The sequence below is a fragment of the Chelonoidis abingdonii genome, chromosome 6, assembly GCF_003597395.2.
Source record: "Chelonoidis abingdonii isolate Lonesome George chromosome 6, CheloAbing_2.0, whole genome shotgun sequence".
In the NCBI taxonomy this organism is placed as follows: domain Eukaryota; kingdom Metazoa; phylum Chordata; order Testudines; family Testudinidae; genus Chelonoidis; species Chelonoidis abingdonii.
Window position 1 is genome coordinate 17,384,769 of NC_133774.1, and position 13,775 is coordinate 17,398,543.

Below are 13,775 nucleotides of genomic sequence, written 5' to 3' on the forward strand. Positions count from 1 at the left end.
GTGTCCTGGCAGGAGAAGTAGTTCTGTGCGACGCCCTCCCTTCTTGGGCTGGGTCTCTGTTTTGGGGGGGGGGGGGGGGCAAAACCGCCCCTGGCCCAAACTATGCCCATCGACCCCAGCTGATGCTGCTGGACCCAATCCTGCAAGGGGCACTGATGTGCTGGGCCCGATCCTGCGCTGCTCCCTTGTTTTGTATTCCCGCCGGCTCTGCACCCTAGGCAGCTGCCCCTCTCGCTCTGCCTTAGTTACAGCCCTGCTTCTGTCATTTGCTAACCCTTGTGTTTTTTATGTAGCTCACTATTGTGCTGTGCATTGTGATGTGTCCTGGCTCATTCATGCGTAATACAGTGACATGCTAAATTCAAACAGAAGCAAGCAACAGAGAACAGCCCCCAACTGAATCCCAACTTCTTTGATTTCTGGTCCCATCCTTCTCCACAGCCCTTCTTCCTCCATGCCCTGGGATAGGTCTAATTTTGTTGGGCCATGGGACCCTGGCCTGCCATGATTAAGATTCACTTAACAATAGGCTGTATTTAATATGCTGTTTCTTGGAGGAACGTCTTCTGCCCTGGAGCACCCATGGAGGTGGCATCTGTGCCCCCAAACCATTGCTTACATCTAATGCTATGATTTAGGCATGGGTCTTTTTAGTAAAAGTCATGGAGGGATCACAGGCAATAAACAAAAATACATGGCCCGTGACCTGTCCATGACCTTTACTATAACTACCCCTGGCTAAATCTTAGCTGGGAGGGTACCCCGGGAGCTGCTGCTCTGGGGGGCCCCTGGGGCCAGCCCCACTGGCTGCTGCTCAGGCTGTCCACGGGGCCCGCAACACCAGCTGTTGCTCACGTGGTCCCTGGGGCCGGGGCTGCCTGAACAGTGGCTGGTGGGGCTGGCCCCCAGGCTGCTCTGGCAGCAGCCAGTGCAGCTAACTGAAGGGCTGCCCGAGCACCTGGCTGTTGGGGCCACAACAGCAGTGGCTGGTGTTGCTGTCCTGGGGCCACACAAGAAGCTGGTCCTGGGGGTCAGCCACACTGGCCACTGCAGAAGTCATGGAGGTCACGGAAAGTCACAGAATCTGTGACTTCTGCGACCTCCGTGACAGACATGCAGCCTAGGGTTACCATATTTGAACATTCAAAAAAGAGGACACTCCACAGAGGTGTGTCGTCCCCGCCCACAGTCCACCCCTGCTCCCCCATGCTCCACCCCCACTCTGCCCCAGGTCGCGCCCCTCCCCACTCGGCCCCACCACCGCACCCCTCCTCACCCCCTGGCCTGCTGCTGGCTTGCTGCATCCCTCCTCAATCCCCCACTCACCGCTCGCCTCCTCCCACCTGCCACTCACCTTCTCACTCTCCTGCCAGAAACTCCCATGCCAGCCCCATGAACCCCTGCCTGCCGCTGGCTCACCGCTTCTTGCCTCCTCACCTCCACCCACCCACCCGCCGCTGGCTCACATCTTCAACCCCCGCTGCCTGCCACTGGTCTTTTCAACCCCCTCCACCCACTCACCTGCTCACCCCTCACCTACTCAACCCCCGCTGCCCACCGCTCGCCTCTTCACCCCACCCCACTCGCCTACTCACCCCTCCTGCCACAGGCCCTCTGGCTCCTAGGATCAGGGGCAGCCGAGGGGTCACCACGTGCTGCGCCTGCCACAAGCGCAAGCTTCGTGGCTCCCACTGGCCAGGAAAAGCACCAGTGGGAGCTGCCAGAGCCGTGGATAGAGGCTTGCAGGCGCCAGCAGCATGCAGAGATCCCTCGCGCCCCCCCAACCCAACCCTAAGAGCCAGAGGGACCTGCCAGGGTGCGAGGTGGGGAGTCCCTGTGGTGCTTACTTGGGGCGGCTCCCAGGAAGCATCCCGCAGGGCAGGTCCCTCTGGCTCCTAGGGTTGGGTCGGGGAGGGGCACGGGAGGGTTCTCTGCCCACTGCTGGCACCTGCAAGCCCTGCCCCCGCAGCTCTGATTGGGCAGGAGGGAGCCGGTGCAGCATGCGGAAACCCCCTCCACCTCTGTGCTTAGGGGCCGCCCACACTGCAGGCTCCTGCCGGTGGGCAGGTGCTGGGGGCTGCCCCAGGAAGTGCCCCCAGCCCAGGGACTTTGGACTTAGAGTTATCACATGTCCATATTTTCCTGGACGTTTTTAGATATTTAAAAATTCCTCTCAGACAGCATTTTAAGAACTAAAAAGCCAGACATGTCCAGATAAATATGGATGTATGGCAATCCCAGTGCAGCCTTACTTACGTCTAAAGCTGGCTTGGTTTGGATGAACCCAGAGAGGCTTCACACCTCTCAAATTCCCCTTGTTTTAGTCTTGAAGTTCTCTACATTCCATGCACTGTGGTGTTCTCTCTCTTGTATCATCAAAAATTATTTACATCAGAACCAAAACCCCTGAAACCAAGAAACCGGTGTGCTTCCTGACAGTGGGAATCCCACCGGGCTTTAAGTTCCCTGTGTGAATCATTCAACTGTGTCCCTCTCTGCACCCCACATTTGGCCTTGTGCAGCTTGAGTGCAATGCACATGACCCACAGCTCAGCATGAAACATGGGTAAAGCCCACCCCACCCCATCCACTTGGCGCCTGGCCCCTCCACACTACTGCCCTAGTCTCCCATCTCCTGCACCCTTTCAGGTCCCAGATCCCCCCACTCACTGCCCCATTTCCACCTGCCACCACCTCAGTTCCCCAGCCACCCCATAATCACCCCTGCCCTCCTCCCCCCTTTTCCATCCCTCTGCAACTAGCCCCACCAGCCTTCCCCCACCCTTAGTCTGTTCTTCATGGAGCCAGGGTTTAAACACCCCCGCCCCCCGCGTGTCCCTGCTCATCGCGCACGCTGATTGGCTGTCCCTCTTGGCCTTATTAGCATCTTCAGCACCAGCTCTCTTCCTCTCTCAGCTCCACCTCCCTGCCGGCGGCGTCGGGAGCCCAGTCGCGGAGCGTCATCCGTCCGCCACCTCTCACTAGTTGAGTTGAATTGTCAGTCAGAAGGAACGCCCCGCCCTCTGGAGTGTGCCTCCCAGGCTCTGCCCTGTTTGCTTCATTCCGTGCGCGGCACCGAGGGGGAAGGGTCTGTGGCGGAGGAGAGCTGCTGGCTGGTGCAGAGACTGAGGTCGGCTCAGGTCCTGGGCCAGCATCACACAGGGCAGCAGCAGGAGGAAGAGGTAGCAGCTCCTGCCCTGGTAATTATTTTCCATTTCAATATTAAGAGCATTATATGTCTTTTAAGGTCTCATTTTGGGGCATTTTGTACAAGACTTTGTTTCTTGATCATTTCCTTCCTGAATCTCTTCCTCCCTAGGAGCCTTGTTCTGCCCTGTCTGCTCCCTGATGTGTGTGTGGCATCAGTGAGAGCCACAATGTTTGGTTCAGGCTGTGGTCAAGATTATAATTAAACTGAAGCCTGGGCTGTTGTTATTTACTATTGCAGTCACAGCCTTCACAAATACCAGCATTATAGGCAGCACTTCTGAGGGAGCAGTTCTGTTATAATAAATCCTGCTTGCTCTGTCCTGTTATAACAGGAGCATCGCTGCTACACCTATAATCATGTTCACAATGATGTAGGATGATGAGGGTTCTGTGTGTCTTGCTACTGCTAAACCATCCCTGCCTAAGGATGACTTACTCACAAGATGCCTCTGGAGAGCAAATTGATTCTGCAATTAGATTGCACTGAAAATTATTTCCCCTTTAGCAAGAGTACGGTTCCTTCTGCTCACAAAGTCTTTGTTCTCGCTCCACTTCCTGCAAACTACTCCATTCAAATGCCGCCTCTTGAGATTAAACCGTTTGAGTAACTATGGGAGCTGCTTGCAGTCTTCTGTGTCTCTTGCGGGTATCTAATAAGTTAATCTGAGGTGTGATTATTGCTAGTTGAAAACTTTTCCCTCTGCTCAGCCAGGAAAGGAGTGTCCCCCACCCCAGACAGGCGGTTCCCTTGTCAACAACTTAATCTTTTTATGAAAGGAAGCAAGAAGTAGGTTGTTAACACAGTAAAATGGGTTGGTTATTCATGTGTTCTTTTTTCCAGCGAAAGTGAGGATGAAAACGACAAATTAATCAGTTGCAAGACTTTGCTAATGTAAACAGAAACCACTTGAGTCAGGCCAGTGTGAAAAGACACTTAGATACGGTTAAAATATCTGAAGCCCTATCGCTGAGCTGACAGTTTGTGTGCTGACATTGAACCTGGAATGAATTTTTATGGCAGAGCCATAAAGCCCTGGAAGTAAAAGTTCATAATTAGTGGAAATGCTGATGCATTATTTTAGTGGGAAGTGTTAGGTATTTTTAGAATTAGGTTCTGCAAGCCTTGGTTTGACCTTGTCTTGGTTTGATTTTGTCTGTCTGGTAAAATAAATGTCAGTGATGATTTGAAATGCCATTGTTGCATTCTTGTTAGATTTCATCTTATTATTACACTGTTCGCTAAGATGCTTGTGTTCTGTATGAGTAAAATTGAGAAAGTGAAGTAATAGCATTAACCAGTAGTCAGTTAAAAGAAACTCTACTGCATTTATGATCTAGATGAAGCTATGGTAGAAGAATGATTCTTTGTTCCAGAAAAATGTTACCATTGTGACAAATGAATATCTGCTTTGTTGATGTGTGCATGTACATATGTGTGATCATGAGCTTGGTATGCTCTGTTTTTAATATATAAAAACTATGCTCATCGTGACTCCTTGGAAATAACATACGTTGCTATCATATGAAACCTGACAAGAAACTAGAAGCTTGTCTCATATAAACCGAGACTGTAATGAGACTACAAATTGTAAGCTCTTGGGGACAGGGGCTGTCCTTTTTTGTTCTGCGTTTGTACAGCACTAAACACAATGGGGCCTTAGTCTATGCCTAGGGCTCCTAGGCTCTAAAAGCCATTGTCGTTGCATATATAGCATGCTGTGCTTCGGTGGGTGATCATTAATTGTTCTATTAGATTGCAACAGAAGTTTTCATTTCAACAGTAACAATGGAGGGAACCAATTCCAACTGTTGCATGAGATGGTATCTAATTTAGGTATGTGTTTTCAGAGCCTTTGTTGTTCAGGAGGGAACACATTTTGAAAAGAAGTATTTGGCTGTTCAGTATGTTTGGAATGACAGCCTTGCTTGTAACAATGAATCGTTCCCATGTTGCTGCTATTTAGGCTACATCTAATTTTAGCATGCAACCCAAATAGTTAGGCTCTGTTCTGGGCTTTTCTGCAGAAAAGTATCTTCTCTTCCAAGCGTAGGGTAGCAATGGAACTGCTACTGGAACAGGAAGGCGCAGTGACCATGGATCCTCTGGTTTTGTTTCATTCCTCCCCCACTGTGTCCCCTGTCCATTTCAGTGCTGGGAGTTCCAGGGAATAACTCAGAATATTGTTCTGAAATTTACTCTTTCCCCCCAGCCGGCTTTTTGCAGTGAAACCATGCTGGTTCTCCTGGGTTAAGGCCCTTCATGCTTGAAGAAAACCTCATGAGCAGTTCACTATCCACAGTCCTTTTGAGAATTCTTCAAACTAGGGCACCAATCCTTCACACGCTTATGCCTGTGCTTAACTTTCATACCATGAGACTTCCACTGAAATCAGTGGAACTACTCGTGGTAGTAGAGTTAAGCACGTGCCTTTGCAGGACTGAGCCCTAAAACAGAACAGCACCTTCCACAAAATAACTCTATTGACACAAGGCAAGGCTGTTTTAGAACCCAAGAAGATCGTTGTATTAAGAATTGCAGAAGAGTAACTGCCGGATCACTTACTCTATTAAAGACTTTTCTCACATTATGTGGTGAGATGAGAGCTTTTATGAGCCTCTTGATATCTCTAGACATAGGCTTTCTATACACTAACACTTTTGTCAGTAAAACTTTTGTTGGTCAGGAGTGTGAAAAAAACCACCCCCTTGACCAACATAAGTTTTAACAACAAAAGCACCGGTGTGGACAGCACTTTCTTGGCGGGAGATGCTCTGCCGCTGACATGGCTACCGCTATATGTGCCATTTCCATGGGTGCTCTGGGGCTGGAGTACCCACAGAAATAAATAGTGGGTGCCTAGCACCCACCAGCTACAGCTGTTTGGTGCCCCCATTGAGCTAATCTGGGAGGGGCTTGGGGGAGGGTGGAAAGCAATGAGCTGCAGGTGGGGGCGGGAAGAGGTGGAGGGAGGGCAGGGCCTTGAGGTGGAGAGGGGAGTGGGGGAGAGGCTTCATGGCAGAGCAGGGGTGGAGCACCCTCAGGGAAAACTAGAAGTTGATGCATATGACTACTGCCTCTCATAGTGGATGGGTTAGTTATGCTGGTGGGAGAGTTCTCTCCTGTCGGCATAGAGCAGCTATATGGGAGACATTACAACAGTGCAGCTGCATTGGGACAGCTGTGCTACTGTAAGATCTGTAGTGTAGTCATAGTCTTGTGATCTGGTACTTCTTTCAGTCTGGACTGTGAGAACTTTAGCTTGTATCTAATGTCACAAGCAGTTAAGTCTACATGTATTCTGCAATCTTCTTCTTTTTTAATTGATCTAGTGGTATTTTCTGTGCTGAATGTCTCAAGCTGTGTAGGTCAGAGGCATGTTCCCCACATAAACACTTCAGATTTAGCATTTCTCCTCCCTTGTTGGAGGTTACAGAACCACTGTTGGATTGATTTGGTCATGCAATGATAAGGGAAAAACAGATGAATTTTAGACCTCTATCTTAGATGAGCTTCTTACTGTTGTTGTTTGAGACAGTCAGCATCTGCAAATGCATTGTATAATCTAATTCTCTAGCCCCTTCTTTCATCTGAGAATCTCAAGGCACTTTGAAGAGGTCAATTAAAATTGTGTTGTAACTTCTGCAACAGGTACAAAAATATCCCCATTCTGTAGTTGGGATAATTGAGGCACCCAGCATTGACATGACTAGCCCAGTGTCAGAGTGAATCAGTGTCAGGATCCAGAACACTTGACTCCCAACTATGAACTCTCGGCTCTCTCATACATACATGTATGTAATTTAAGGCCACCCTTAGGTCAAATGGAAATTGCCCCATATCTCATACTCAGCAAAGTACTTTCCTCCAAGTGAAGTAGCCCTGATGGAATCTGCTAGGTGGAGGGAAGCTGTTTTGTTTTTTTCAATAGACCTCTGAATGCACTTCCCTTTAGACCTGGAACTGGCCCAATTTGATAATTGTAGTCTGCTTTATGTCTACTAAAATGATGAAGTGCGTGTGTGTTTGTGTGTGTGTGTGTGTGTGTGAGAGAGAGAGAGAGATACTTAGGAAGATCAGCCATATTTAGTTAACAAAAGACCCCAAACCTCCATACTTGAGCCATGATTCATTTTCAGTTTTTATTTTATTTAATTTCTGCCAGGAATTTATCAATGTTCGTTACCACAACAACAAAAATGGATGGAAATCAGTGCAAAAAAAGATTAATACTTTTTCTGGGTAAATATCGGAGTTTATTTTGGTAGATAGAAAGACAGGGGAAAGCTATCCAGTAGATTAATGCTTTGAATTCCATTCATCAGTGTGGTTTGCTGCAGAACTGAAACAGAACTCAAAACACAGTGCCACCTCTGAGTTTAAGAAAACAATCCATCTCTCATCCCCAAATAAAACTTTTCATTTGAATAAAAACAGTTTATTGTTTTTTGTAGACTTGGAACTATTGGCCTGTAAATATTTACATTTAATAATTGGGCCACACCATTTGCAGCGCATACACTCAACTTCATCCTTTTCTTCTGTTTTTGTTGTTTTGAAACTTACAAATACTTTCTTGTGCTCTGAAACGTAGTCTGATACAGATTTTCATTTTCTTCCCATTGTAGGGTGTCAAATCTTTAAACTGTTCTTTGCTAACAGCTTGAAATGTGTACATGGTGGGTGTGAGATTCATCAGTATATTCAGATGCACACGCACTTCAGAGCTTGCGTGCGTGCCTGTTTGTCTATTGTGTGTATCTTCTAGACTAATACACAGCCTTAGTTCAACGGGTGGCTTTGCATATACCTACAGAGTAATGTATTATCATAATACATACATCTCATGCAATGTATTGAATTTTCCTACTAAAAACATGTTGTTTTTTATATATTTGAATGATACAAAAGTAGGGTGAAAATCAGAAGAAAACTGAATAATACTTTTTGTAAAACCCAAGGATTTTTCAGTAAAAATTGGTTTAAACTGAAAGTGAAGGGGCTTAGCCATAATTCAGGACTGTACAGATTCACAAAACAATTGCTCATGCTGTATGGGACTTTGCTGGCTGGGCCAAAGGTGGTACTATATAATAAGCATTATGTTTTCCTAGAAACTCAGGAAGCTTAGCGAGGCCTGTTCAATCCTTTAAATTAAGAGTTTCACTCTATATTTAAAATATTTATTACCGATTCTAGTTATCGATAAGGGCATGCTGTATACTAAAGGAAAATTGTACTAATTTGCTCATCCCAGCACTCTGAAATTTTGTATAGGAAGAAATACTTGGAATATTATTTTTATGATCAATTGTCATTGAAACTGAGGGATGGCTGCAAAGCCTTTGAACATGAATTGCAAATCTGCTGAAATTATTAAAAGCATTAAAGCTGTAATTTGTGACCCAGATAGCTTCAATGTTAATTGAAGCAGACTTTGCTTTAATTGGCTCTGTGAACTGCATGATTCAATTGGGAATGTAATTGTACCTTTTAAAAGTATAATGAATATTTTTCCCTAAAAGCAGCCTTTGAAATTTAACAAATCCGTAGTTGTGCTAACAAAAACATTTGCTTCTAGATAAGTGCACTTGTATAATACTAATAATTAGTTTGAACTGGCCAGATGCCTCCTGATAAGATACTCCACTGCAGAAAATGGTCATCCAATATGCTGAAGAATGCAGACTCACTTAAACAGTGACACAGAATGTAAACAATATTGTGCTAAAAATTACTGGGTATATTGAATCAAATCTGGTTGTGTAACACAGTTCTGCTTAGGGCTGTTGCTTACTATCCTATCAGTTACTGAAAGTAAAAAGGGGAAAAAAAGTCTAGTTTTGATTATGCTGACAGGTTTTAGATGACATTTTATTCCTCTTTCGCTTTCTGTGTTCTCTCTTCTTATCTCTGTTCACAACTGCATCTCTGCTTACATCTCTGTTTTCGCTTCCTTTTATATATTTTCCTCCCTCACAATTGACTTCCTTCCTTCTTCTGGTTGTCTTATGTACCAAAACATACCACCTCAACTCAGACCCCTCTTTTAAAGCACACTCTTCTACAAAACCCTCCAGCACCCACTTACAAACTATTTAAAATGTATTATACTGCCTTGTGATTGTTCTTCATCGGAACAGCCATTGTGCTGCAAATCCAAATTGTAATTTTATAGACGCTCAATCCATCAGTTTCTCAGTTGGAGGGTTTGCTCCCATGGGCCTGTTTGTCTTACTAACCTTTTATAAAGAAATAAACTGTGGCTCTCATTTATATTTAAAAAAAAAATAAGGTTAAGTTTTGCCTTTGAATATGTCTCTAACTCCCACTGAAGTCAAAGAGTTTTGTGGAGCGAGATTTAGCCCTTATGAGCTGGAAATGAGGAAGTGAATTGAAGAGAATGGAACAAGGAAGGTCAGTTCAGGGGAATGATGAGAGAGAGGATGAAATAGAAATGAATAAGTAATAAACCTGGGGGAGGAGAGTTCAGGGCAAAAAACATGACTAATCCATTTTATTGGGATATAAGTACGTGGAATTAAATCTCCTGCATTCAAAAGAGGGAAGAGAATACTGTTTTGTTCATAAGTGCTCATTTGTTGCAGTTAGGTAATTGAATTCAGTTACAGGGTTGGGTGTTTTGTTTGGCTTAATTAGGGTTCCTTGTTTACAATATTTAGTATTGAGAAAATGAAACCAGTCTCAGACAGTGTTGATGTATATTAAGTGTTTCTTTTGCATTGCAATTTCAAGTAATTTTTGGCTTCATATGTACAGAGCATTGATTTGAAATTGCATAATAATGGCGAACAAGTGGCTAGAATTTAAACTCTACTCAAAACTGAATTTCCCATGCCCAAACGATGACAGTTTTGTAGCATGAATTTAATTTTGCTTTTATCAGACCCTGTTCTTTACAAAGTTATTTTTGTCAGCACTGCTGATTAATTCTGACAGGCCAGCTGTGTTTAGTCATCCACTACCACCTAGTGAGGAATTACTCTGTTAAAAGCAGCATTTGTTTTTAATGCTAACAAGACTTCCATTACTCTGTCTACAAACATTAAACTAATATATTTTACAACAAACCCACTGCGCGTATATGCTTCAAATCACTTTTCCTTAAAGTGAAAGGCATATAGATACAAACAAAGGAGCAGTGAATGAGAAACTGAGTACAGTTGCTGTGTAAATAGGGGTAGCGTTCTGCTACGGTAGAACCTCAGAGTTATTGGGAATGGAGGTTGTTCATAACTCTGAACAAAACATTATGGTTCTTTCAGAAGTTTATAGCTGAGCATTGACTTCATAGAGCTTTATTATGTAGAAGAAAAATGCTGCTTTTAACCATCTTATTTAAATTAAATAAGCACAGCAACGGTTTCCTTACCTTGTCAAATCTTTTTTTTTAAACTTTCCCTTTATTTTGTTAGTAGTTTATATTTAAAACAGCACTATACTGTGTTTGCCTTTTTTGTGTGTGTGTCTCTGCTACTGGCTGATTTGTGTACTTCCGGTTCCAAGTGAGGTGTGTGGTTGACCAGTCAGTTACTCCGTGGGCAATGCAGAAATGCAAATATGTGTGGGGCAGAGAGGAGATAATTTTCCTAGGCATTTTGTTAGATATTTTTGAACGGTTTTCAAGGAAGTTGTTATCATCAGATTATACTTTATGGTATCTCCCTTACATCATATAGTATTTAAGAGCTGATTAGGTAATTTAAAAGACATTATAACTTCTAAACCAAGGACCACCCCATTACTCTCATCAGACAACACAACGCTGGTTAAAGATAAAGAAGGCATCAACGAAAGATGGCGAGAACACTTTAGCAACCTTCTCAATAGACCATCAACCGTGAATAATAATGTCCTCAATGAAATTCCACAACAACCTGCTCTGACAGATCTTGACTTTCCACCCACTATAGATGAGATTAAGAAAGCTGTTAGCCAGATGAGTTCAGGAAAAGCTCCTCAAAAAGATGGGATACCAGCAGAGAGATACAAAGCAGCAGGTACAGCAGCACTAGCAGTGTTCCACAGCATGATCATCAGCATCTGGGACGATGAAAATATACCACAGGACCTCCAAGACACTACTATTGTCTCTCTTTTCAAGAACAAAGGCAGCAAACCAGAATGTGGAAACTGTAGAGGCATATCCCTCGTCTCCGTTGGTGGGAAGATCATCGCCCGCATCATCTTGAACCGCCTAATAGCCAGTATTTCCAAGGCAACTCTACCTGAAAGTCAATGTGGTTTCCGACCTGGCTGGAGCACATTTGACATGGTGTTTGCTGTCAGACAAATACAAGAGAAGTGCATTGAACAGAACATCCACCTGTATGCTGTCTTCATAGATCTGACAAAGGTATTTGATACCGTCAACAGGGAAGCCCTTTGGACCATTCTAACACAACTTGGCTGCCCAAGAAAATTTGTCCAGATTATCCGCCTTTTTCATGACAGCATGACAGGCAAAGTATTGTCTGATGAAGCCACATCAGCCCCCTTCAGCATCACCAGTGGCGTGAAACAAGGATGTGTTCTCGCTCCTGTCCTATTTAACCTGTTCTTTGCATGCGTCCTTAACCATGCAATGAAAGATCTGGACCGAGGTATATACTTGAAATACCGACACCATGGTTCACTTTTTGACCTCCGTCGCCTGAATGCAAAGACTGAGACAGTGCAGAAACTCCTTCTTGAGGCACTCTTTGCCGACGACTGTGCCCTCATGGCTCACACTGAAAATGATTTTCAGCATATTGTCAACAAGTTTGCTGAGGCCTCGGAACTCTTCAGAGTAACTATCAGCCTCAGAAAGACAGAAGTCTCCATCGTAACCCTGCACCTGGATCAAAATGCTTCTGTCCGAGTATCTCCCCATTGAACGGCACTCTCTTAAATTAGTGGAGAACTTTAAATACCTGGGTAGTGTCCATATCTAGTGAATGGATCACTGAATCAATGAGATCAACAGCACAATTATCCAAAGCAAGCCAGGCCACTTGGCTGTCTGTGTTGTGCCAAAGTTTTTAAACCACCACAAACATCCGGAATGTCAACAAAACTGCTTGTGTACAGAGCTTGTTGTTCTCTAATCTCTTACGGGTTGCGAAACATGGACATATAAGGTGTCCACATCAGCAGCTTGAAGCATTCACATCGCGTCTCCTCACATCATGAAGATCTTACTGGCAAGAACAAAGTGCCCATCTCGAGGTCCTCAAAGAGAGCCCAGATACAAGCCTCAAAAATGATGACATGAAGTCAACAGCTCTGTGGACCAGTCTTGTCACCGCATGGATGCGCAAACAGAATCCCCCGCCAGCTTCTGTAGGTGAGCTCTCCTAGGGCACCGGCAGGTCGTCCACGGAACACGTACAAGGACACCTCAAGCCAATCTGCAGTACAAAGCAGTATCCAACCTAGGGAACCTTTGAGGAGCGCCAGCGACAGACACACAGTGCCCGTATGGCCCAAACAAAAAGTTTTAGAAATAAAAACCCTGCAATCGCCTTTGAGGAGACCGCTGACCGACGTCTACAAGAGACACGCAATACAGACGTCCAAGGAGCATCAGCAGCGCACAATCCATGACCACGAACTTCCCAAGGCCCACCATCTGCAGCAAAATGTGCACCTCTAGAATTGGCTTGTACAGTCATCAGAGGGCACACCATGAGACCAACAATAGATGATCTGCACAGATTTGTCATCATCGGATTGATGGACTACCAAGATAACTTCTGCTGCAAATATTCAAGTTATGTTTGATTAAGATAGTGCTGTTCCCTAATATAATTTGTGGTCCACCTATAAATCGTTTTAAAAAACCAAACCAGGTAGCATTTCACTATTCAAAAATGGCTTACACTCCTTTTGATAGTCTTGAATTTGTTACTAGGTAGTGGCTCCCTGTGCAACTTATTATTCAGTTAGTTTTGATCTCGTGAGCATATTATTGCTCAGTTTAGCAAATGTGTGTGCCTTATGAAAGCAAATGTGTGTGCATGTGAAAGCTAACCCAGCTCTGTATTTGACTGGGAAAGCCTGGCGTTGATGTAACACAGGAGCAAAGTATTAAAATATAACAAAAATCTGCTACCCTTGGCCCCGTACTGTGAAGTTCTGAGGATTGTCAACACTGCATCCTTCATCTGCTTCTTTTTAGACAGTAAGCTCTTTAGATTGTTCCTGACACAATGGGCCACAACCCTATTTGGGGCCTCTAGGGTTGCAATTATTATTAAACATTTATATTATGATGGTACTTGGAAGACTATCAGGCCAGCACCTCACTGTGCGAGGTGCTGTACAAATGTGTAAGTGATAGTTCCTGCCCCAAAGATCTTGCAATCTAACCACAATCAAAATAATAATCGAACTGAATGGGATCTGACAACATTCAGCGCTTCACAGGATTAGGTTCAGGGTTTGTAAGGTAACACGAACAGGATCTTTCAAGGAGGCTCTGGAAAATTACAGCCTGCAGAAATGCATACCCAGTAGAGCTCCATGTTTTAAAAACTGAAATAAGAGTCTAGAGGTGGAAGAG

The 13,775-nt window shown here is 44.7% G+C and overlaps 1 protein-coding gene across 1 annotated transcript in view; it reads left to right on the forward strand.

The window, feature by feature from the left end:
- Window positions 1–3,048: 3,048 nt before the first annotated feature.
- ME2 (malic enzyme 2) overlaps window positions 3,049–13,775 on the forward strand; it is a 47,016-nt gene continuing 36,289 nt past the window's right edge. Inside the window, exon 1 of the mRNA XM_032777758.2 lies at window positions 3,049–3,200. The gene's annotated coding sequence lies outside the window, so the exon portion shown is untranslated. The remainder of the gene's footprint in view (window positions 3,201–13,775) is intronic.